Source organism: Pleurodeles waltl, chromosome 2_2 (assembly GCF_031143425.1).
Source record: "Pleurodeles waltl isolate 20211129_DDA chromosome 2_2, aPleWal1.hap1.20221129, whole genome shotgun sequence".
NCBI classification, from domain to species: Eukaryota; Metazoa; Chordata; class Amphibia; order Caudata; family Salamandridae; genus Pleurodeles; species Pleurodeles waltl.
The window spans coordinates 981,022,019-981,048,670 of NC_090439.1; positions in this window are offsets into that span (position 1 = coordinate 981,022,019).

Consider the following 26,652-nt stretch of genomic DNA (forward strand, 5'->3'; position numbering starts at 1 on the left):
CTGCACTCAACATGTCTTTATTTCTCCCCCTCCCCCTTTTTTTGTCTGCTCTTCCTGTTCATGTGTGCATTAGCATCATCTGGCGGAGGAGAAGTGGCATTGGAGCACGAGGAAGCTGCATCTCACATGGCCCCAGAGGGCCATGCAACGGACTCTGATTTCACCAGTGAGACGGAGGGCGAGGGGGGCTCCACAACGGGGACACCTGGAGACATCAGCGACACTGACACGTCCTCGGAAGGGAGCTCCCTTGTGGTGGCGGCAACATCCGTGCCCACCGCAACAACAGGTACAGCCGCCACCCAGCGCACCAGCTCCGCCCTCCAAGCAGCCCCTCAGCGTTCGCCCCGTGCCCGCTCGCACACCAAGGCGGGCATCTCCTTCGCCCCAGGCACCTCAGGCCCTGCCCCAGTTACCCCTGCTGCCCTCAGTGAGGAGGTCATTGACCTCCTCCGGACGCTCATTGTTGGGCAGTCTACCCTTTTGAATGCCATCCAGGGGGTGGAAAGGGAGGTGCATCGGAGCAATGCATACCTGGAGGGCATTCATTCGGGTCAGGCTGCCCATCAGCGATCGTTCAACGCTCTGGCCTCAGCACTGACGGCAGCCATTGTCCCTGCCTCCTGCCTCCCTCCTCCAACTCCCTCCACCCAGTCCCACTCCCCTGTTCCTCTGCCTATCCCAGACACACCTACAGACCAGCCTGCACACACCTCAACACCCAAGGTCTGCTCATCCAAACATAAGCACCACACATCCCACAAGCATTCACACAAGCAACATCCACATGCAGACATGCCAACAGCCACTGCCTCCTCTGTGTCCCCCTCCTCCTCGTCTACTTCCTCCCTCCCTGTGACGTCTCCACTCACACTTGCATGCACAACTTCATCAGCCACTACGTCCATCACCAGCACACCCACCAGAACACTCCGCACACGTGCAGTCACCACCCCCTCTGCCATATACACGTCCCCTGTGTCCTCTCCCACTGTGTCTGTCACCCCCTCTTCCAAACCACACAAACGCAGGCAGCCACCGACCCAACAGCCATCCACCTCACGACAGCCTCCGTCACAAGCACCTGCACCCAAAGACAGCACACTTGACTCTCCTACAACCACATCCTCTTCCTCCACTCCCATACCCACTGCACCTACTCTTCCCATTGCTCCTAAAAAGGTTTTCCTCTCCAAAATTAACCTCTTTCCATCACCTGACCCACCCCCTCCATCTCGTAAAAGTCCAATCAGCACCTCAGCCACCACAACCCCTGGACCTACAAGGACCATAGTCCAGGGATATTGGAGTCCACCACCTTCGAGGGCAGCTACATCGGCCAGCAGCAAAGGGACAGCCAGCCCACCCCCTGGGAAAAAATCGAAAAAAGGCAAGGGCCGGCGCAAGAGGACAGAGACGGCAGCCTCCACAGGCACCACCCTGGCACCGTCAGGAAGTGAGGTGCCACCTGGCACATCTCCAAAGGGAGGCAAGGGCCACAGAGGATCAGGCAAGGATGGCAAGGGCAGCACGGCCGACAAGTCCGGCAGCAGGCGAGCTGCCCAGGAGGGCCCCACCAGCACCATTCCGGGGGTGAAGGAGGACACCCACGGGCACGGGACACCAGCACAGGAGGGCCCCGCAAGCGAGAAGTCGGATGGCGAGTGAACACCATATATTGGCCGGATCTGGTGCCCTGGAGACACATGTCAAGAACCGCTGAACAGGGCCCGCCGTCTCAAGAACCGCTGAACAGGGCCCTTCAAGTCAAGCACCTCTGAACAGGGAACCGCCGTCTCAAGAACCGCTGAACAGTGTCCTTCAAGTCAAGCACCGCTGAACAGGGCCCTTCAAGACAAGCACCGCTGAACAGGGCACCGCCGTCTCAAGAACCGCTGAACAGGGCCCTTCAAGTCAAGCACCGCTGAACAGGGCCCTTCAAGACAAGCACCGCTGAACAGGACACCGCCGTCTCAAGACCCGCTGAACAGGGCCCTTCAAGTCAAGCACCGCTGAACGGGGCACTGCCGTCTCAAGAACCGCTGAACAGGGCCCTTCAAGTCAAGCACCGCTGAACAGGGCCCTTCAAGACAAGCACCGCTGAACAGGGCACCGCCGTCTCAAGAACCGCTGAACAGGGCCCTTCAACTCAGGCACCGCTCCCTTGGGCACCGCCGTCTCTGCACCGCTCCGCTGGGTCCTTCAACTCAGGCACCGCTCCGCTGGGCACCGCCGTCTCTGCACCGCTCCGCTGGGCCCTTCCTCTCAAGCACTGCTCCTCTGGGCCCTTCCTCTCAAGCACCGCTCCGCTGGGCCCTTCCTCTCAAGCACCGCTCTGCTGGGCCCTTCCTCTCAAGCACCGCTCCGCTGGGCCCTTCAACTCAAGCACCGCTCCGCTGGGCACCGCCGTCTCTGCACCGCTCCGCTGGGCCCTTTAACTCAGGCACCGCTCCGTCGGGCCCTTCAACTCAAGCACCGCTGACACATTGGCAGAAGGGGCAGGCCCGGACCAGTGTCGGACAGGGATGCACGATACACTCTGGGCACCAGGACTCCTCCAGTACAGCTGGAGTCTGTCATCCACTTGAGAGACTGTGGCTTTGCACTCCCCAGGATGGCACAGTGGGCAAGCCATCCACTGTAGGGACTTGTGAGACTGTGGCTTTGCACTCCCCAGGATGGCACAGTGGGCAAGCCACCCACTGTAGGGACTTGTGAGACTGTGGCTTTGCACTCCCCAGGATGGCACAGTGGGCAAGCCACCCACTGTATGGACTTGAGAGACTGTGGCTTTGCACTCCCCAGGATGGCACAGTGGGTAAGCCACCCACTGTAGGGACTTGTGAGACTGTGGCTTTGCTCTCCCCAGAATGGCACAGTGGGCAAGCCACCCACTGTAGGGACTTGAGAGACTGTGGCTTTGCACTCCCCAGGATGGCACAGTGGCCATGGAGGCCCCTCGTGGATCTGGCGTCGTGGACTCATGTGGCTGAGTTGCCCCCCCTTCCCTTCCCCCTGAGGTGCCTGTAGTTTTCCTATCTGATGCTCCTGCAGTGTTCTCTCCAATGGATTCGGGTCTCATGTGTGGGCTTTGCCTATGTGTTGAGGACCATTGGCCCACGTACAATGACAGAAAGCCAATTTTGACGGGACAATTTACATATGTGTATATAGTTATGGGATGTTCGACTTACTTATTTACTTAGCCTTTCAATATATTTGAAATCCAATAACATATTTGTTAGACCTGACAGCCTTAGGGTAGTCACCCCTAACTTTTTGCCTGCCTCCCTCCACTTTTTGGACACTGTTTTTGCTGGTTTATAGACTCTGCGCACTTTACCCCTGCTAACCAGGGCTAAAGTGCATATGCTCTCTCCCCTAAAACATGGTAACCTGGAATCATACCTGATTGGACTATTAATTTACTTATAAGTCCCTAGTAAGGTGCACTTTATGTGCATAGGGCTGGTAAATTAAATGCTACTAGTGGGCCAGCAGCACTGGTTGTGCCACCCACTTAAGTAGCCCCTTTTCCTTGTCTCAGGCCTGCCATTGCAAGGCCTGTGTGTGCAGTTTCACTGCCACATCGACTTGGCATTTAAAAGTTCTTGCCAAGCCTAGAACTCCCCTTTTTCTACATATAAGTCACCCTTAATGTGTGCCCTAGGTAACCCCTAAGGCAGGGTGCTGTGTAGGTAAAAGGCAGGACATGTACCTGTGTAGTTATATGTCCTGGTAGTGTAAAACTCCTAAATTCGTTTTCACACTACTGTGAGGCCTGCTCCCTTCATAGGCTAACATTGGGGCTGCCCTCATACACTGTTGAAGTGGCAGCTGCTGATCTGAAAGGAGCAGGAAGGTCATATTTAGTATGGCCAGAATGGTAATACAAAATCCTACTGACTGGTGAAGTCGGATTTAATATTACTATTCTAGAAATGCCACTTTTAGAAAGTGAGCATTTCTTTGCACTTAAATCCTTCTGTGCCTTACAATCCACGTCTGGCTGGGCTTGGTTGACAGCCCCTTGTGCATTCACTCAGACACACCCCAAACACAGGGTACTCAGCCTCACTTGCATACATCTGCATTTTGAATGGGTCTTCCTGGGCTGGGAGGGTGGAGGGCCTGCCCTCACACAAAGGACTGCCACACCCCCTACTGGGACCCTGGCAGACAGGATTGAACTGAAAGGGGACCTGGTGCACTTCTTAGCCACTCTTTGAAGTCTCCCCCACTTCAAAGGCACATTTGGGTATAAAACAGGGCCTCTGCCCTACCTCATGAGACACTTGCTGGAGAAGAAACCTGAACCAGAAACTACATCCTGCCAAGAAGAACTGCCTGGCTGCTCAAAGGACTCACCTGTCTGCTTTCTACAGAGGACTGCTGCCTTGCTGTTACCCTGCTGCCTTGCTGAACTCTTGTCTGGCTGTGAAAGTGCTCTCCAAGGGCTTGGATAGAGCTTGCCTCCTGTTCCTTGAAGTCTCAGGACCAAAAAGACTTCTCTCTTTGACTTGGACGCTCCGTGCGCCGAAAATTTCGACGCACAGCTTGTTTCGCGGCGAGAAAAACGCCGCACTCCGACGCTGATCGACGCGACGCTCTTGGGACGATCGAAGATCCGACGCACGGCCTCGCAAGGACAACGCCGCCCGACCTCTAGAGGAGAAATTGACGCGACACCTGCCGTGAGATCGTAATTTCAACGCGCAGCCCCCCAGATCGAAGTCTAGAGGAGAAATCGACGTGACGCCTGCCGTGAGATCGTAAATTCGACGCGCAGCCCCGCACACCGACGCGCAGCCAGAGAACAAGCAGGAAAATCCACGCACAGACCCGGGACATCTGGTAATCCCCGCGATCCACAGAAAGAGACTGTCCGCGCGCCGGAAAACGACGCCCAACTTCCCCGTGTGGAAAATAACGACGCAAGTCCGTGTGTGCTGGGGAGAAATCGACGCACACACCCTTTTTCCACGCACCTCTTCTCTTGTGGCCCTCTGAGGAGATTTTTCCACTCCCAACCAGGTACTTGTGCTTGAAAGAGACTTTGGGCCTGATTCTAACTTTGGAGGACGGTGTTAAACCGTCCCAAAAGTGGCGGATATACCACCTACCGTATTACGAGTCCATTATATCCTATGGAACTCGTAATACGGTAGGTGGTATATCCGCCACTTTTGGGACGGTTTAACACCGTCCTCCAAAGTTAGAATCAGGCCCTTTGTTTATATTCTAAAGACTTAAGACACTTTATATCACTTTTCCGTGATATTTCTACAATTTTCCATTGCAACTTTATTCTTTTTGACCTACAATTATCCTGATAAATATTATATATTTTTTTTAAACACTGTGTGGTGTATTGTTGTGTTGCTATATGGTGGTATTCTATGATTTATTGCACAAATACTTTACACATTGCCTTCTAAGTTAAGCCTGACTGCTCGTGCCAAGCTACCAGAGGGTGGGCACAGGATAATCTTGGATTGTGTGTGACTTACCCTGACTAGAGTGAGGGCTTTTGCTTGGACAGGGGGTAACCTGACTGCCAACCAAAAACCCCATTTCTAACAATATTATTTTGTCTTTGCATTATTCTGGGGGGTTTAGGGGGTGTCACTCTGAGTTGTTGCTCTGCATTGGTGTGTAGGTAGTTGGGGGGGGTGTCGCGTATGTGTGTCCCCGTATTCTTTTCTCCTCCCCCCTCCCCTGTGTCGTAGGTGCAGTACTCACCGTTGTCTTCTGCGCCGGCGTTCGTGCTCCTGGTAGAGGAGCAGGTAAACAATTGCTGGTAGGATGTGTAGTTCTGGTTCCATGCTGTCCAGATTCCTCGTGGAGTGTGTAGAGGTGAGCGTTTTCCCGTTCGTAGTCTGTTTCCGCCGTGTTTTTATCGGCAGGGCTCCCGCCCTGGAAAAGGTGGCAGATTGGTGAGTTGTGATAGGGTGGGCGGTACATTGTCTGCCGCCTGTCTGTTGGCGGTGACCGCAGCGCTGTTTGTTTGTCCCGCCGTGGCGGTCGGAGTGTTAAAGTGGCGGGCTGTGTTGGCGGTTCCCGCCAGGGTCAGAATTCCATTTTTTTGCCCGCCTGCCTGTTGGCGGGTTGGCCGCCGCTTTAACACCGACCGCCAGGGTTGGAATGACCCCCTCAGTCTCCACAAGGTACATGCTAGGATGCCTGTGTGCACAGTGAAAGCATCCGCGTTTGCACCAACATTCAACCATGAATCATGTGCGACTTATCAGATGAAAAGGAGTGACCATTTTATAATCGTGTACAATGTCATGCTGCCTCACTCAGAGAGGTAGACAATTTAGGTAGCACAATTTTTGAATATGCTGCATAGGGGCCAGATTATATAGTTCCACATTTGTGCAGATCAATGTTGCAATGTCCATCGGGCCAACTAACCAGTGCAGCGTCATCTGCACTAACGGAATACAGTGATCAGTCAGCATCTGCTAAATTGTGCTTGTTGTTTCCGGTGCTGAGCACCAGCATTTATTTTTGAGGGCCAGCGCTTATTCTTCTGCCTTAAGCATTTGCTGAGAGCAAAAGGCACTTATGGGAAAGACAGAGGAAGGGAAAAACGAAAAAGGGTCACAAAGAGAGATGGCAGAAAGCTGCAGGACTGAGGTGAAGGGGCGGGGAGTGACTTTCAATGGATTGAAGAGGCCTGAGATGGCTTCAGGATTACGCTGCCTCAGTATTCCGTGTTCCCGCATTTAGATGCAAAGGCCGCATGTTTAAGTGGAGGGCTTTGGCACTGCATGTTTTCATTTACAAATTAAGCACTGGTGTCAACAACAGTGATTAACCCCAGGTCCCTCAGTCCTCGTCCCATTCATCACTAATTGGAGATAACTACCTCCAAAACAGAAAAAAAAAGAACATGAGGAATGCTGGGATATCCACTCCCCAGCCCCTCCCTCTGGTAGTACATAAGCTGTACTCACCCAGCATTCAACCTGTTCTTTTTTCTGTCTTCTGACAGGACGTGGACGTGAGGGTGTCGTCCCTGCTGGGCTTGGACGACTGCTGTTGTGGACTTGCTTCCTTCCAGTCTGCTGGGCTTTCTGGGATGTAGCTGCTGTTGACCTCGCTGGGGCCGCTGGGCGGGCCCTTGTTTCCAGTGTGCTGAGTCTTAGCGTTGCAGGTTTCCCGGCCGTTTGGAGGGCTGGATGCAGTGCAGAGGCTTCAGGGACTTGCCTATCTTCCTCCGTGGGTCTTTGCTGTTTCTGGGCCTGCGTACTTGCCACGCTTTACCAAGTCAGCAGCCAGCATTTTCGGGCCTGCTGATTCCTTCCTGCCACTACGGACTTACAACGTCCTGCTGGAGCTCTTCATCCAGGCTGCTGTCGTCATGATGTTGGGCCCACCTATGGTTTTCTGAGTGTCTGGTTCCTGTCGTTGGCGGTCAGCTCTCCTTGTTTCCTGGCCAGCTGGGCAGCAGGGAGGCGTGTGGGGAGAGCTAGATGCATGGTGCTTGCCTGACTTCCTGCTCGTGACACAGGTGTTGCCGAGCATGCATGGGAACCGCGCTTTCCTGCTTGGCTGCTGACGGTTCCTAGAGTGAGTACCACTTAGCGGTGTCTCTGTTTTCTTTGCGGGGGCTCGCATTTTCCCACGGGAATGTCTCCAGCAGAGTCTTACTCATTCTTGCGGTCCCTCCAGTGGAGGGGTTGGGTCTGTGCTGTGTATCTCTGAGGGTGTTTATTTCCTTTTCATACAGGTTGGGGGATGTGCTCATGTGGTTTTTCGCCTCATTGTTTTCTGTGTCCTGCCTTCTTGGCCTTGGCCCGGCCATCTCCTTCCAACTGCGGCCAGTGGGCATCTTGATATGGCCTCCTTCCAAACTGGCTCTGCCTGCCACCCAGCCTCTGGACTGCTGCTAGTTCCAGCCTCCAGGCCCTCTCCAACAAGCTCCAGGAAATGTCTTCCCCGCAGCGGGCTTCTCCTCCTGTGTTTTTGGTTTTTGGGCTTGTGGGCCCGGTTCTGTGTGGGGAGTGCCTGCTGTTGCTATCCCCTCTGTGGGTGCCGGTCTGGGTGCCTTTTCTGGTGGGACAGAGGTCACCCTGGTCTGGTCTGCATGGGCTCCTTCCTGTGTCTTTCTATCTGCAGTTCCTGTGGTGGCTCCCCTCTTTTTGGGCCCTTACTCAGCTGCCCAGCCCCCAGTGGATCCACAGTGGTGGTGTTCTGTTTGGTGCTGTCGACTTTGTTGCTGTGGGTTTGGGTCTTTGTGTTGGCTCCATATCCTATCCTCGGGGCTACTCATCACTTGCTCATCAGTTTGCATGCCTGCATGCTTGTGACACGCTCCTTTGTCCCTGAGTTCGCGTTGTTTCCATCTGCAATATACGGACAGGTTGGGCCTGCACTTTGTTCAGCGTCAGGGCCTCCGGTGCCAGGATGACCATGTCCTCTGAGGCTGCCAGCCACCAGGGCCTTTGAGAGGCATCAGCTCTGCAGGCTGGGCTGCGTCCCTTGCCTGTTCCATCTTTTACATTGCCATCTTATATGGTCTCTCCTGGCCCTTGGGTTGAGACGAGGATCCAGGGGTCTCTGTCTGTTTCCCCTCCTTTCCCTCTTGTTGTTCTGGCACTGTCTCTCTTTCCTGCTCCCTGTTCCCGGAAGTTGCTCTCGGTGTTCGCGTTCTCAGGCCCTCTCTCGGTGGTGTGTGGGTTCTGTTCCACATTTTTCCGTAGCTTTTCCCCTCTTGTGCTTCGCAGGCCTCTGCCTTTCCATTGCTGTCCCGTACGACGCTGCCAATTTCTACGGCTGCCATTTGTTGTTGGTTTTTACCTGTTTTTTTCTTCTTTTGGCTTGGGTGATTCCCTGTCGCTTGAGGCCCTTGGCTCATGTTCCTCGCGCTTATGGGACTGGTTTTTTTTCGGATTCCAGATGGTCTCTCTATATTCCCCTTCTTTTTTGGTGCTTTGTGATGGTGCATGGGTTGCTTCCGCCCCCTTCAGTTGGGCCTCCCGTGCAGCACATGGTGCAGTCTGCACTTAGCGGGTTGGGAGGGTCTTGTCTGATGAGTGCTGCCTTGGGTTCCCTCCTGTGCATGCCTTGGGCTATTTGTGTCCTACTGCATTTTGGGGGACCCTCCTGTCTCCTGTTGCTCCCTGTCCCAGCCTCTTTAGTTGGGTGTTGGGGGTTCTTCTCGGGTATCTCTTTGGGTGTTTTTGTTCTTTTGAGGATGTTGCTTCCCCTTTTTTTTGGCCCTTCCCTTCTCCTGGTTTGGGCTATTCTCTGGCGGTGCTTGCTGTATGTGCTGGGGTTGTTTCCTGTTTTCTGTATATACCCGCACCCAGTATGGGGTTCTGCCACTCTGTTGGGGCGGTTGCGGTGGATGGTAGTTCTGGATAGTTCCCTGACATGGCTCTGGCCTTTTTGTGTGCGTGGGTCATGTTGTCTTCTGACATGTCTGGGGTGCGCTTTGTTCTTTGCCCATCCTTCAGGGCTCACTTGCTGGCCCTTCCACATGGGGTTATTCTTTCCCTTTTCCCCTGCTATGAGTCTGTTCCCGCCTTGGTATGGGGCTGGGTGTTCAGCTCCTTCCTTCTGGTGGATCGGCGTTCTGCATTGTTCTATCTGGTTGCTGTTTGCTGGCTACAGTTTTTTTTGTCGGCTCTGTCTCTTCTCAGGATGGGGACTCTTGCACATGTCCTTCCCTGGTTGCTGGGGCGCTTTTCCGGATATGGTGGATTGGCTGGCTGGTATTTTTGGGTGTCGCGGTATCGGTCTCTGGTCTCTGCACCTTTTGTTGCCAAGTGTGGTGGTGCTCCTTCTTCTCTGGTCCCTTGGTTTATTGCTATGTTTGACTCCTGGGCTGGGTGTCTGTGGTCCCTGTTCTCGCTCCGCCTTTGGTTGCGCCCGCTGTCCCGTGGTTCTCCACACAGGTCTTGGAGCATCCTTTTTGGGCTTTGGCTTGGGGGGCTTGTTGGCTGGTATCCTGTTCCTGCTGCTGCCTTTTGTTTTTTTCAGCTGGTGGCACGTTTCTCCTCACCCCTTGTGGGTTCTTCTTTTCTCTCCACCTGTTTACGGAGTCTTGAGGTGCCTGTTTGGATTTTTCTGTATTGGAGGGTTTCCTGGCTTCCAGCCCAACCTTGTTTCTTGCTGTGGTTGCCTGTTTCTGGTCTGGGAAGGTTGCCTTCAGAGCTTTGTCCTGTCGGACACGCTGGTCCGGTCCGCTGGGCCTTATCTTGCATACCTTGTGTCGCACTGCTTGTGTTTTCAGGCAGGTGTTGTCCCTTTTTAGAGTGTGTCTTTGGGTGGTTCGGCCATGGTGGTGTGCTCGGACTCCTGGGTGACTTTTTTTCTTTTTGGCCATTCAGGGGCTGTACGTTTCCTGTTCTCTCTCTTTTTTGTCATTTATCTACATGAATTCCTGGGGGGTGGGGGCCCTGTCGGTCCCCTGGCCCTGGTGACTGTTGTACTTTTTTTCACAGTTGACATTGTTGCCCTATTTCTGCCCATGCTTCTGGGATGTACTCAGGGTGGCTTTTGCATGTTCGTAGTTTCCTCCGGTGGTGGGGGGTTTTCAGTCCACTTGGGCTGTCTATGGGTGGCCTTTATGGCTTCCCTTTCCCTTTGTTCTGCTCCTGCGATGGCTCTCTGTCTGGTCGTTGTCTGGCATACGCTGCTGTGGTTGGGGCTCCCCTGAGTTCTGACTGCTGCTGTGTGGTGTTTTGGTCTACTTGCCTTTGGTTTAGCTCCTGTATGTCTCAGGACGGTGCTGATGATCTGCTTTTCTCTTTTTCTGTGCTCTCTTGGATAGCCCTCTCTGCGTTTTGGGGGCTAAGGGTCCTCAGCACTCGTGGTACTTGGGTCCCCATCTTGTCTTTTTTGTTCCGTTGCCTGCAAGGCATCATTTTCTGGCCTTCGGTTCTCAGTCTCTGGATGTCTTCGGTCGGCCTTTTTGTCTTCCAGGCTGTGCCTTGGTCTTTGTGTTTTTTGTTGGTTCATGCCCGGGAGGTTTTCGTTGGTGGGCATTTATTTTTTTGGTCCATCTCCCAACTTGTATGTTGCACTGGCTTTTGTGGTGTCTAGTCTTCCTCCTCTGGTAGGGGATCTTTCTCTTGCGCTGGTCTCCTGGGCTGGTTGCAGGCTTCTGGGTTCAGTCTGTCTGTTCCCCTCCTTGTGCTCTGCCGGGCTGCTGGCGGTGGTTCCTCTGCTCCCTGGGTCTAGTCAGGTCATTGCTTTTCTGGTTTGCCTTCGGCCTTTGTTTTTGACCTGGGACTTCGGACTGGGGTCTGTGTTCTCTGTTTTTGCTGGGATTCCTGTGGTGTTTTGTTTGGTATTCCTTCTTGATGTGTTGTGTTGGCTCTGTCCGGGTTTCAGAAGGCCAGTTTTGCCTGCTTGGGTATTCTCCAATTAGTGATGAATGGGGCAAAGACTGAGGGACCTGGGGTAATGTTCAATTACTTTCCGGTAATCTTCATTACTGCAGTTCCTGTTGTCCTCGCCCCATTCATCACGCCCCTCCCGCCCTCCCGTGCCGCCGGCCTTCTGTTGTGGGCTTGGTAGTGCAGGTGGTATGCTGGGGTAAGTACAGCTTATGTACTACCAGAAGGAGGGGCTGGGGAAGGTATATCCCAGCATTCCTCATGTTCTTTTTTTCTGTTGTGGAGATAGTTATCTCCAATTAGTGAGAAATGGGACGAGGACAACAGGACCAGGAGTAATGAAGATTACCGGTAAGTAATAGAACATTCCACTCATTGGGCAATGACATATCAGTGCAATAGGACACTGCACCAGCTGTGAATAGAGTATTTCCCACCGCAAATATCAAACCATAAAAGGGACAAAAATAATTAAATTAACAATACAGAGTCTGGTCTGAGTATTGTCATGTTAAAAATAATTTATGAAATAAGCCGTGCCTCTTGGCACACCAGATGTACAGTGAGTCAGGGGGCCATGTTATCAGGCTGCACAGGAAGCTATCCCTTTGTAGACATCATCTTGCTGGAAGGGTCAGGTTATTCTCCTTACTCATCTGACCTTTCAGTAGTTCATTAAGGACTGGTGAAAGTTCAGATAAACTGCCGTGTTTAAGTATTGACACATCCCAGTGCATCATCTCCCTATTTCATGGCAGCATCAGTTGAGGAGATTCATATTAGCAATAATGTTTTCCTTAGGCATAGAAGGGCCACCGTTTTTCCGATACAACCAACTTTATTTCAATTGGGAGGGTTCGAGTTACAAAGGGAACATAATTACATTTAACGTTGGTTTGGGAATCGTAAATTGCCTTCTCAAAGCCCTGTAGACCCCAGGATATTAATCCACAAACATGCTCCAGCAGATTGGAAAATGGACTCAAACGAAGGTTGTAAATGCTATTGCGTTTTTCAGTTTCACTGATGTGGAACTTGTCAACGGAAGAGGCAGTGTGTAATTAAAATGTCTGAAAGCTCAGTTCCCTTCGGTTTATAGAAGAAAACATTAGAGGATGCACGAAGAAAGATAAGAAATAGCTAGATGATACGAAACAGATGGAGTTAGAGAATACTGCACACTGCTGTTCATTAAAAGCTAAATTTGTGCACGCTTATCCAACTCTGGGTAGCCTGACATTTAACGAAGTTCACCCCATTCACAAAATGTGACTTACTTCTTAAAGCTTTTAATTTAAACTTGCCTAATTTACAGAAGAAGCCAGAAATGTCAAAATTACGTATCAGTGAGTAGCAATATAGGACTCCATGCTTAATTTGTAAATAAAAAGGTGCCGGTGCCAAAAGCCCTCTTCTTAAACACGCTGCTGCAATTAAATGTGCGACTACGGAAGACTGGGGCAGCGTGATCCTGAAGCCATCTCGGGCCTCTTCAATCTATATGAAGCCACTCCCTGCCCCTTCAGCTCACTCTTGCAGCTTCTAATTTCTCCCTTTGTGACGCTTTTTCGTTTTTCTCTTCCTCCGTCTTTCCCATATGTGTCTTTTGCTCGCAGCAAATGTTTGAGGCAGAAGAATAAGCCCCGGCCCTCAAAAATAAGTGCCAGTACTCAGCACCGGAAACAACAAGCACTAAACTTACTCATGCAGGTTTTCTGAAACGTAATTGTGATTGGTGTAAATAAAGTGTAACGGGATGGAATGCCCAAGTCTGTTAAGAAGGGGGATATCACATGAGTGGCTAAGTACTTAGAAACCAAATATTGTAAACACCAAGGCCCATATTTATACTTTTTGACGCTAAACTGCGCTAACGCAGTTTAGCGCCAAAAAATTTAGCGCCGTCTAACGCCATTCTGAAGCGCCATGCGGGCGCCGTATTTATGGAATGGCGTTAGCCGGCGCTAGCAGACCGGCGCTGCCTGGTGTGCGTGGAAAAAAACCACGTAGACCAGGCAGCGCCGGCGTAGGGGGAAAATGGCGTTAGGGCGTCTTAAAATGGGGCAAGTCAGGTTGAGGCAAAAAAATCGCCTCAACCCGATTTGCGCCATTTTTTTCGACGCCCAGACGCCATTTAAATGACTCCTGTCTTAGTAAAGACAGGAGTCATGCCCCCTTGCCCAATGGCCATGCCCAGGGGACTTATGTCCCCTGGGCATGGTCATTGGGCATAGTGGCATGTAGGGGGGCACAAATAAGGCCCCCCTATGCCACCAAAAAAAATTAAAAATATAAAAAATTATACTTACCTGAACTTACCTGAATGTCCCTGGGGTGGGTCCCTCCATCCTTGGGTGTCCTCCTGGGGTGGGCAGGGGTGGCAGGGGGGGTCCCTGGGGGCAGGGGAGGGCACCTGTGGGCTCATTTTGAGCCCACAGGCCCCTTAACGCCTACCCTGACCCAGGTGTTAAATAGTGGCGCAAATGCGGGGTTTTTTGACCCGCCAACTCCCGGGCGTGATTTTTGCCCGGGAGTATAAATACGCCGCATTTGCGTCGCGTCATTTTTTTAGACGGGAACGCCTTCCTTGCATCTCATTAACGCAAGGAAGGCGTTCACGCAAAAAAATGACGCTATTTGCCCATACTTTGGCGCTAGACGCGTCTAACGCCAAAGTATAAATATGGCGTTAGTTTTGCGCCGAATTTGCGTCGAAAATAACGACGCTAATTCGGCGCAAACGGAGTATAAATACGGGCCCAAGTTCTAAGAAAAAAGTAGCCTTCAGCTATTCACAAAAGATTTGAAGTTCGTGTGCACTATTGATGGCCCTGGTATAAGTGAAGGTAAGTGCACTAGTCAGTGTGAAATTCAGAAAATGTGTTTAGGAATTTGTTGGATTTTTGTATTGGAAATTGAAACACCTAACGGGTGATGTGCTGAATACTTGCAATAAGTCCAACCACTGGCAATTGCTTAGGGGAGCGTTCCAACCCATTGTTCTTTTGCTATGCCACCTCATATTTGGCACAGCCATTTGCAAAATCAGACTTGATCCTGCTCCAGTCCGAACAAGTCATCCCAAACTGCCAGGTCAGGTCCTCCCTGAACTGGAACACAAGCAAGCCAAGATTGGTTTAGCCCAATTGGTGCTCTTCATTCGGATGTAGTTTGGCTCCATTGAAACTTTATCAAAGCAAACATATTAAAAGATACACAGCCCCGAAGAGGATGCAGGACGAGGTGGTTGATGCAAATTTTAGGGACAAAAAATGCCTTTTGGAAAAGATAAATGTTGCATAACAGGATGAGATTGATTTTTGCTTTGGTCAAGGTAGACATATCCATGTGCAGCAAAACCTCACCATTTATAAAGATGGGGTGGCGGTGGCATGACTTTGCCTATGGTGAAGTTAGGCTTCACTCTAGCCCTGTTCCCAAGAGCTGGATATCCTACCTAAGATGGATGGGATGTAACGCTGCAGGAAAATGACTAAAGAGCTAGCTATTTCCTGCTGTTGCTTAGGCCTTTTGTTAGCCCTGAGGAGCAGGTGGAAAACACAATAGCCACTGCTTGGCAGTCATGTACTTTGCACTGCTCAGAGCCAGTCATCCCACAATGAGAATTATGACAGCAGATTATGGATCACAGATGTGTATGGAAGCTGATGCTATATAACTGCCAAGGAGCAGAGGCAAATATGTGGGCCAGAACACAAGAAGAATCATTGACACCTTTTCGAAGTCCCAGAATTCGAAGAAAAACTCAGGAATGGATGCGCTAAACACACATATGCCATGTAGCTTTTTGGTACTAAAAGATAGGTGCTTTTTTATTGCAACTAATGTCATGCACATTTTAAAGTTCAGAATTGGAACCAATGCTGTTTCTACACAATGGTGCTCTGAATTTATGTCAAAAGGTCTCAGAATAGGGATCCTGTAAGGGGAGAGCTCTCAGGTTTCCAGTTACTCTGCATGAATAGTAATGCATTCGGGCAGGTGTGGTGTACTGAATTTATAATGGGACGAACAAGAACATTTCTGGACTGCAGGTGCTGCAAACCCATAAAATCAGGGAAACCAGAGAGCTCTGGAATGGTCACTTTTTAAAAATAAAAACAGTAACCCTAAGTTGAAAAAAATATACTTACTGAGAAAGAAAGCATATTGCTAGAATGCAAAGTTCTCTGGTCTGATTCTAAGAAATTAGTACACAGTCAGCTAGGGACATGAGCAAAGTACACAGGTAGAGGGAGAGATTGATTCCTAAGACCATCAAATGTGGCCTCTGTGCTAAAAGAAGAGGGGGCAGCTAGAAAATGTCTATTTGTGGGAGCAGTAAATATTCTTGGACTGAAACTTGCTATTAGCAAACCACTTTCACATGGTTCATATTCCTACTGAATGTGACCTTTACTTTTGCCATTTCTTGAAGTATTGTGCCCATATCCAAGCCTGGAGAAGTTTAACATGATTATCTCCTTTATGAAATTCTTCACTACCCAATTTTTTCTTCTTGAATATAATCATGGGGCCATATTTGTCATCCTTTTTCCTTTTTTCAATCCCTGTGTTGGACCCGGCCCTCTCTGCAGGGTCACCCCAAAACTTTTACCTATAACCTCCACATCATGCTGAATGTATTTTTCCTGGCCTTAGGACTCTGGCCACTTTACCACTACTAACTAGTACTGAAGCGATTGTGCCCTCTCCTTAAAACAAGGTGGAGCTGGCTTATCCCCAATTGGCATATTTAATTTACTTATAGGTCCCTAGTAAAGTGGCACTGCATGTGCCCAGGACCTGTAAAAAAAATGCTACTAGTGGGCCTGGAGCGCTGATTGTGCCACTCCCTTAAGAAGACCGTTAAACATGTGTCAGGCCTTCCATTGAGCCTGTGTGCAGTTTAACTGCCATGATGACCAGACAAAATAAACCTTTTGCCAGGCCCACCCTTCCCTTTTATATATACAAGTTACCCCTAGGGTAGACTCTGGAAAGCCAAAAGGGCTGTGTGCAGTGCAATTAAAAGGTAGGACATGTACCTTTAGCTTTCACATGTCCTGGTAGTGAAAAAAAGGTTTATTTATTTTTCACTACTGCAATGGCTGCCTCTCCCATAGACCACTATTTGAGTTACCTTGAAACATTTAATACACTGTAATGTTCAAAAGTGAGGATGTAGTCCCATGTTTGGTGTCTTTGGAACTGTGATGAGAAACGCGAACTCATGGTGAAGTGATATTTTAAATTAATTTTGAAAATGCAACTTTTGGAAATTTGGCATTTTCCCATCTTAGCCATTTAGTGTCCATAGCCTGTTTCTGGTCACATGATTAGGTGTAGCTGACAGTTGGGCTTTGTGTATTCTTCCTAGACAGCAACACACAAGCAAGAGCTTAGGTGTACCTGGATGGGCTGTTACTGGCAGTATGGGAGGGCAGAGCTATACCAAGTCTTACTTACCCTAGAGTAGGCTGTTTCCTGCTTCCACACAAATAGCTGCATACCCCCTGTAGTTAGTGTGGAGCCAGGGCTGGTAAGGTAAGATGCCTTGCGCGCCAGGAACAGAGGGCTTCAACAATCTTGCTCCTGCACCTGGACTCTGCCATCTGTGAGTCAGCCCTGCCATGTGGTGCTACTCCAGTCCTGGACCTTTGTAAGTGGGCCTAAGGTGCTCTGCCAGCCTCTATAGATCCAGTGCAACTGACTAATTTCCCTCTGCTGCACAGTACAACTCCAAGCAGAACCAACACTTTGCCACTATTGTTTGGATCAGAACCACCTCAAAGACCCACATTGCACCGCAGGTCATCTCCACTGCTGCAGCGCTATGCAACTCTAGCTGAGGACCTCACATCTCTCATTACCGACTGTAGGAGGCTGGCCTGGCTTGTAGTGGGTACCAGAGGTACTTACACCTTGTGCCAGGTCCAGTTATCCCTTATTAGTGTAGAAGAGGTGTTTCTAGCAGCTTAGGCTGATAAAAGATAGCTATGGCAAAGCAGCTTAGGCTGAACTAGGAGACATGTAAAGCTCCTACTATACCAATTATATCATATGCACAATATCATAGGAAAACACAATACACAGAGTTACTAAAAATAAAGGTACTTTATTTTTATGACAATATGCCAAAAATATCTCAGTGAGTACCCTCAGTATGAGGATAAGTTATATACACAAGATATATATGTACACAAACCAAAATTAGGTAAGTAATAGCAAGATAATTAATGCAAACAGTGTAGAATTACAATAGATTGCAATAGGAGCACATAGATATAGGGGCAACACAAACCATATACTCCAAAAGTGGAATGCGAACCACAAATGGACCCCAAACCTATGTGAGCTTGTAGAGGGTCGCTGGGACTATAAGAAAACAGTGAGGGTTAGAAAAATAGCCCACCCCAAGACCCTGAAAAGTAGGTGTAAAGTGCACCTACTACCCCCAGAGAGCACAGAAGTCGTGATAGGGGGATTCTGCAGGAAGAAAAAACTCCAGCAATGCAACAACAGTGGATTTCCGGACCTGAGTACCTGTAAGATAAGGGGACCAAGTCCAATACTTGCGACAGTGTCGAGAGTGGGCAGGAGCCCAGGAAATGCCAGCTGAAGATGCAAGGAAGCTGCCACCTGTTGGAAGAAGCTTGAAGTTCTGCAAGAAAGAAGAGTACTAGGGACTTCTCCTTTTGAAGACTGATGTCCCACATCGCGATGAAGCTTGCAGAGGTATTCCCATGCAGAAAGACCGCAAACAAGCCTTACTAGCTGCAAGAGTTGCGGTAGAGGTTTTTGGGTGCAGCCGTGGCCCAGGAGGAACCAAGATGTTGCCACTTGGAGGAGGAGACAGAGGGGGCACCCAGCAACTCAGGGATCCCTCACAGAAGCAGGCAGCACCCACAGAAGTACTCCAACAGGCACTTTGAAGCAAAGTGGACCGGAGTCCACACAAAGTCACAAAAGGGAGTCCCACGACGCCGGAGGACAACTCAGAAGGTTGTGCACTGCAGGAAGGAGTGCCGGGGACCCAGGCTTGGCTGTGCACGAAGGAAATCCTGGAAGAGTGCACAGGAGCCAGAGCAGCTGCAAACCACATGGTACACAGCAATGCAGTCTAGCGTGGGGAGGCAAGGACTTACCTCCACCAAACTTGGACAGAAGAGTCACTGGACTGTGAAAGTCACTTGGACAGAGTTGCTGTGTTCCAGGGACCACACTCGTCAGGATCAGAGGGGACCCAGAGGACCTGTGTTGCAGTCTTTTGGTGCCTGCGTTATCAGGGGGATGATTCCGTCGACCCACGGGAGATTTCTTCAGAGCTCCTGGTGCAGGGTGAAGGCAGGCTACCCCCAGAGCATGCACTACCTGGGAAAAGTCGAGAAAGCCGGCAGGATTAGGCGCTACAATGTTGCTGGTAGTCATCTTGCTACTTTGTTGCTGTTTTGCAGGAGTCCTGAGCAGTCAGTGGTCGATCCTCTGGTAGAAGGTGAAGAGGGAGATGCAGAGGAATTGTGGTGAGCTCTTGCATTCGTTATCTGACGAATTCCCCAAAGAAGAGACCCTAAAGAGCCAGAAAGGAGGTTTGGCCACCAAGTTAGGAGGATTGGCTACCAAGAGAAGCAAGAGCCTATCAGAAGGAGCCTCTGAGATCACCTGCTGGCACTGGGCACTCAGAGAAGTCCAGTGTGTCCCCAACACATCTGTTTCCAAGATGGCAGAGGTCTGGGGCACACTGGAGGAGCTCTGGGCACCTCCTCTGGGAGGTGCAGGTCAGGGGAGTGGTCACTCCCCTTTCCTTTGTCCAGTTTCACGCCAGAGCAGGGCTGGGGGATCCCTGAACCAGTGTAGACTGGCTTATGCAGAGATGGGCACCATCTGTGCCCATCAAAGCATTTCCAGAGGCTGAGGGATGCTACTGCTCCCCAGTCCTTCATACCTACTTCCAAAGGGAGAGGGTGTAACACCCTCTCTCAGAGGAAATCTTTTGTTCTGCCTTCCTGGGCCAGGGCTGCCTAAGGCAGTTTGGCAGTACCCGGGTTCTGTGCTAGAGACCCGGGGATCATGGAATTGTCCCCCCAAATACCAGAATGGTATTGGGGTGACAATTCCATGATCTTAGACATGTTACATGGCCATGTTCGGAGTTACCATTGTGACGCTATACATAGGTAGTGACCTATGTATAGGTCACGCGTTTGATGGTGTCCCCACACTCTTCAAGTCCGGGGTATTTGCCCTGACGATGTGGGGGCACCTTGGCTAGTGCCAGGGTGCCCACACACTAAGTAACTTTGCACCCAACCTTCACCAGGTGAAGGTTAGACATATAGGTGGCTTATAAGTTACTTAAGTGCCATGGTAAATGGCTGTGAAATAACATGGACGTTATTTCACTCAGGCTGCACTGGAAGGCCTGTGTAAGAATTGTCAGAGCTCCCTATGGGTGGCAAAAGAAATGCTGTAGACAATAGAGAAATCCTGGAACCCCAATACCCTGGGTACCTCAGTACCATATACTAGGGAATTATATGGGTGTACCAGTATGCCAATGTGAATTGGTAAATTTAGTTACTAGCCTGTTAGTGACAAATTTGGAAAGCAGAAAGAGCATAACCACTGAGGTTCTGGTTAGCAGAGCCTCAGTGAGACAGTTAGGCATCACACAGGGAACACATAAAGGGCACATACTTATGAGCACTGGGGCCCTGACTGGCAGGAACCCAGTGACGCATAGACTAAAACAACATATATACAGTGAAATATGGGGGTAACATGCCAGGCAAGATGGTACTTTCCTACACCCCCCTCCCCCCCAAACGAAGGACAATAAGACTAGCCATGACCTGATGAGTCTTCATTGTCTCAGGGGAAATATCTGGAGAGTCCATCTGCATTGGAGTGGGTACTCCCATGTCTATGTTCCACTGTATAGTCCATTCCCTGTAGAGATATGGACCACCTCAACAATTTTGGATTTTCACCTTTCATTTGTTTTAGCCAAAGTAGAGGTTTGTTGTCTGTCTGAACAATAAAGTGAGTGCCAAACAGGTATGGCCTCAACTTTTTCAGTGCCCAGACCACAGCAAAGGCCTCCCTCTCTATGGCAGACCAACGCTTTTCTCTAGGGGTCAACCTTCTGCTGATAAAAGCAACTGGTTGATCCTGGCCCTCAGAATTCAGTTGTGATAAGACTGCCCCTACCCCTAATTCAGATGCATCAGTTTGAACAATGAAGTTTTTGGAGTAACATGGGCTTTTTAAGACAGGTGCAGAGCACATGGCCTGCTTGAGCTCCTCAAAAGCTTTCTGACAGCTAGCTGTCCATAATACCTTTTTAGGCATTTTCTTACTAGTCAGATCATTAAGAGGGGCTGCTATGGAGCCATAGTTCTTAATGAATCTCCTGTAATACCCAGTGAGGCCTAAGAAGGCTCTCACCTGGGTCTGAGTTGTAGGGGGAACCCAATCCATGATTGTCTGGATTTCCCCCTGAAGTGGTGCAATCTGTTCTCCACCTACAAGGTGTCCCAGATAAACCACCTTTCCCTGCCCTATCTGGCACTTTGAGGCCTTGATAGTGAGGCCTGCCTTTTGCAGGGCCTCCAAAACTTTCCAAAGGTGGACCAGGCGCTCATCCCAGGTAGAGCTAAAGACAGCAATATCATCTAGATATGCTGCACTAAAAGCCTCCAACCCTTGCAGGACTGTGTTCACCAACCCCTGAAAAGTGGCAGGTGCATTTGTCAAACCAAAGGGCATTACTGAAAATTGGTAGTGCCCTCCTATAGTTGAAAATGCAGTCTTTGGTTTAGCATCCTCAGCCAATTTGATCTGCCACTACCCTGCAGTCAAATCAAAGGTGCTAAGATACTTGGCAGATGCCAGTGTATCAATGAGCTCATCTGCCCTGGGTATAGGGTGAGTATCCGTTTCTGTTACCTGACTGAGACCTCTGTAGTCTACACAAAACCTCATCTCCCTTTTTCCATCTCTTGAGTGAGGCTTTGGTACAAGCACCACAGGACTCGCCCATGGACTTTCAGAAGGTTCAATCACTCCCAGATCAAGCATTTTCTGCACCACTTGTTTTATGCAGTCCCTGACATGGTCAGGCTGCCTATAAATCTTACTCTTGACAGGCAAGCTTTCACCAGTATCAATTGTGTGTTCACACCAGGAAGTTGTACCTGGCATAATTGAAAAGAGGTCAGAAAATTGTCCAAGGAGATTTATGCAGTTGTCTTTCTGATCTGCAGTTAGACAATCTGCCAAAACTACTCCCTCCACTAAAGCATCAGTTTCAGTGGTGGAAAAGAGATCAGGGAGAGGGTCACTCTCTTCTTCCTGTCCCTCATCTGTTGCCATGAGCAGGGTGAGATCAGCCCTGTCATAGTAGGGTTTTAGGCGGTTGACATGAATCACCCTAAGGGGACTTCTAGCAGTGCACAGGTCTACCAGATAGATAACCTCACCCTTCTTTTCAACAATTAGATGGGGTCCACTCCATTTGTCCTGGAGTGCTCTTGGGGCCACAGGCTCCAATACCCACACCTTCTGTCCTGGTTGGTATTGGATCAGAACAGCCTTCTGGTCATGCCATTGCTTTTGCAGCTCCTGGCTGGCCTGAAGGTTTTTACTGGCCTTTTTCATGTACTCAGTCATTCTGGATCTTAGGCCAAGGGGAAACATCCTTTTTTAGGACTTTTTTTTTTTTTTTACGAAAGTCGTGATTAACGAAAGCGCAACAACGCTTTTTTTAACCACGACTTCATTTTTTTGTGCCTTAACTACGTATGTTCTGAACAACGAACATGCGTGGTTAAGGTACAAAGAAGGGAGTTGGCGAAGGAGGACGACGGAGGTGACAAGGGGTTGACTAAGGTAAGGGGTGGGTTTAGGTTTTGGGGAGGGGGTGGGGGGTTTTAGGTTTTGGGGTGGGGCGTTTTTGGTTTTGGGGAGGGGGTGAGGGGTTAGGGGGTTTTAGGTTTTGGGGTGGGGTTGGGGGGGTGGGGCGTTTTTGGTTTTGAGGAGGGGGTGGGGGGTCAGGGGGTTTTAGGTTTTGGGGTGGTGTTGGGGGGATGGGGCGTTTTTGGTTTTGGGGAGGGGGTGGGGGTTAGGGGGTTTTAGGTTTTGGGGTCGGGTTGGGGGGTGGGGCGTTTTTGGTTTTGGGGAGGGGGTGGGGGTTAGGGGGTTTTAGGTTTTGGGGTGGGGTTGGTGGGTGGGGGTGGGGCGTTTTTGGTTTTGGGGAGGGGGTGGGGGGTCAGGGGGTTTTAGGTTTTGGGGTGGGGTTGTGGGGTGGGGCGTTTTCGGTTTTGGGGAGAGGGTGGGGGGTCAGGGGGTTTTAGGTTTTGGGGTGGGGTTGGGGGGTGGGGCGTTTTTGGTTTTGGGGAGGGGGTGGGGGGTTACGGGGTTTTAGGTTTTGGGGTGGGGTTGGGGGGTTGGGGCGTTTTGGGTTTTGGGGAGGGGGTGGGGGGTTGGGGGGTTTTAGGTTTTGGGGTGGGGTTGGGGGGGTGGGGCGTTTCTGGTTTTGGGGAGAGGGTGGGGGTCAGGGGGTTTAAGGTTTTGTGGTGGGGTTGGGGGGTTGGGGTGAGGGATGTAGGGTGAATGGTGCCTATTAGTAATGGTTTTATCAGGAATGCCTTTACAACGAAATATCGTTGTTAAGGCATTCGTGGTAAAATCATTAGTAGTAAGGACAAGGTCGATGTTCCGACCTCGTTGTTAAGGTTAGTAGTTGTTTTTAAGTCGGTGTTCCGTCGTATAATCTAGGCCAAGTACATAGTCCACTATGTCCTGTTTGGGAGCTCTTAAAGGTTGTTCCCAACCCTCCTTCACAGGTGATAGTGGACCTCTCACAGGGTGTCCAAAGAGGAGTTCAAAGGGGCTGAAGCCCACTCCTTTCTGGGGTACCTCCCTGTAAGTAAAAAGGAGGCAAGGTATCAGGACATCCCATCTCCTCCTGAGTTTTTCAGGGAGTCCCATTATCATACCTTTGAGAGTTTTATTAAACCTCTCTACCAGTCCATTAGTATGTGGATGATAAGGAGTGGTGAACTTGTAGGTAACACCACACTCCTTCCACATTGCTTTCAAGTATGCAGACATGAAGTTGCTACCCCTGTCTGATACAACCTCTTTAGGGAAACCCACCCTAGAAAAGATTCCCAGGAGGGCCTTTGCCACTGCAGGAGCTGTAGTGGTCCATAGAGGAATTGCTTGAGGATATCTTGTGGCATGATCCACAACCACCAAGATAAACCTATTGCCTGAAGCAGTAGGAGGGTCAAGGGGGCCAACTATGTCAACCCCTACCCTTTCAAAGGGCACCCCAACCACAGGTAGTGGAATAAGGGGAGCATTTGGGGTGCCACCAGTCTTGCCACTGGCTTGGCAGGTCACACAAGACTTGCAAAAATCTTTAGTGTCCTCTGACATCCAAGGCCAGTGAAACAGGGGGACAAGCCTCTCCCTTGTTTTGATCTGGCCCAAATGCCCAGCCAAAGGAATGTCATGTGCAAGGGTTAGGAGGAACATTCTGTACTGCAGGGGAATGACCAATCTCCTGGATGCTCCAGGTTTTGGGTCCCTTGCCTCGGTGTATAAGAGGTTGTCCTCCCAGTAAACTCTATGTGAGTCACTGACACCCCCATTTTGCTGCTTGACAGCTTGCTGTCTGAGACCCTCTAATGTGGGACAGGTTTGCTGTGCCACACTCAGCTCTTCCCTGGCAGGCCCCCCTCCACCCAAAAGCTCAGCAGTGTCTGCTGCCAGCTCATCTGGTGAAGGTTCTGCACAGGGATTAAATTCTTCTTCCTCAGAAGGAGAATCATCTGTAGAGGGAGGGATAGTGGGTAGGGATTTACCCTTGCTACTCCTAGCTTTAGGGAGCACCTGGTCCATTGTTCCAGGATCCAAGTTACCCTGTCCTTTTTGCTTTTTGGCCTGAGTCCTTGGCAAAGCAAAACTATGCCCAGGAATGCCCAGCATTGCGGCATGAGCCTCCAACTTCACTTCTGCCCAAGCTGATGTCTCTAAATCATTCCCCAGCAGACAGTCTACATGTAAATCTGAGGCAACCACAACTTTCTTTGGACCAGTAACCCTCCCCCAGTTGAGATTCACAACAGCCATGAGGTGGCTAAGAGTGTTGTTTTGAGCGTCTGTCACTTGGTACTGGTGACCAAGTTGGTGTTGTTCAGGGTGGACCAGTTTCTCTATTACCATGGTAACACTGGCACCTGTGTCCCTGTAGGCCTGAACCTCAACCCCATTTATTAGGGGAAGTTGCTTGTACTTATCCATAGTAAGGGGACAAGCAACCAAGGTGGCCAAATCAATGGCACCTTCAGAGACTAACACAGCCTCTGTGGTCTCCCTAACAAGACCAACCCCAACCACATTACCAATAGTGAGCCCAGCTACTCCCTTGGATTGGCTATTTGTAGGTTTGCACCCACCACCACTGCTATTACTAGGGACACTAGAATTTGCAGCAGGGGTTGTGGTAATGGGCGGTTTGCTGTTTTTCTTTGGACAACTGGAGTCAGTTGCCCAATGGCCTTTGACTATACACAAATAACACCGAGGCTTTTTAGGTTGATTATTGGAAGAGAATTTGGACCCACCAGAGGATTTTTGTGGGCCTGATGAAGACTCAGTTTTACTTTTGTCCCCACCCTTGTCAGAAGACTTACCAACCTTTTTCTTGCCACCCTTGTCACCCCCTGTATGAACTTTTCTGTTCACTCTTGTTCTGACCCACTTGTCTGCCTTCTTTCACAATTCTTGGGGAGAGGTCAGATCTGAGTCCACTAGATATTGGTGTAACAAGTCAGACACACAGTTATTCAGAATATGCTCTCTCAGAATAAGATTATACAGGCTTTCATAGTCAGATACCTTACTGCCATGTAACCACCCCTCCAAGGCCTTCACTGAACAGTCCACAAAGTCTGTCCAGTCTTGAGAGGAATCTTTTCTGGCGTCTCTGAACTTAATCCTATATTGTTCAGTGGTTAAGCCAAATCCATCCAAGAGTGCATCCTTCAAAACTGTGAAATTGTTGGCTTCACTTTCTCTAACAGTAGGGAGCCTATCCCTACCCTTTCCAGTGAAAGATAGCCACAAAATAGCAGCCCACTGCCTTTGAGGGACCCCCTGTACCATACAGGCCCTCTCAAGTGCAGCAAACCACTTGTTGATATCATCCCCCTCCTTGTAAGGGGGGACTATCTTGTGCAGATTCCTGGAATCATGCTCTCTAACAGGATTACTATCAGGAATACTGCTGCTGCCACCATTGGGTCCAAACCCTAATCTCTGTCTTTCCTTCTCCAGGTCTAGGGATTCCCTATCTAAGGCCAGCTGTTGCTGTTTAAGCTTCAGTCTGGTCTCTACAACCCTCAACTTTTTGAGTTCCCTTTCTAACAAGTTATCCTCAGGGTGGGTGGGTTGGGAATGCTTAGACACAGATGACAAATTGGAAACAACAGAGGGTGATCTGTCCCTAACTGCCTGAACCCTAGCAACTTGGCCTCTAGGAACAAAGGATGCCCTACTGTGATGGGAACCTCCATTACTACCAACATTACTGGGTGTCCTGCTAAGGGGCAGATCCTGTTCAAAACCCTCCCCACCCTTCTCAGGGAACTCTCCTGAATCAGACTGGGAAGTTTCTACATGTTCTAACCTCTCATTTGATGGGCCAGCTTGGGACTCATCATCTACCATAAGCAAGTTGAACAGAAACTATTTTGTAGGGTTCTTTCCTATAACTAAACCTCTATCTAGGCAGAGACTCCTTAAGCTCTTGTAATTCAAAATGTCATAAGTAGCATTGACAGTTTTGGGAGCAGAATCTACCTCAGACATGATAGCAAAAGGTTTAGAGATAGTGAGAAGGAAGAAAAAGTTTCAGAATTTTTTAAAGAACAGAGAAAAACACTTTTTCTAACTTTTAGAAAACTTTTAGTAGTTTTAGGAAACTTTTCAGAACTTTGTAAAAAGTTTGAGAGAAGAAAAGCAAGACTTTTTGGTTAAGTGTACATATACTGAACTGTTTTGTATATGATTCTCTTATGAAAAGTACACAATGACAAAGTGGTAAGTAGTTACAAGTACTTATCCCACCGCTGCACAACCAATGTAGGGAACTGGACCTGGCACAAGGTGTAAGTACCTCTGGTACCCACTACAAGCCAGCCTCCTACACCGACGGACTCATTGACGATGCCAGACCTCGCATCACAGCCTAGCATCTCCTTGAAACTGATGCATTGCCTGACTGCAA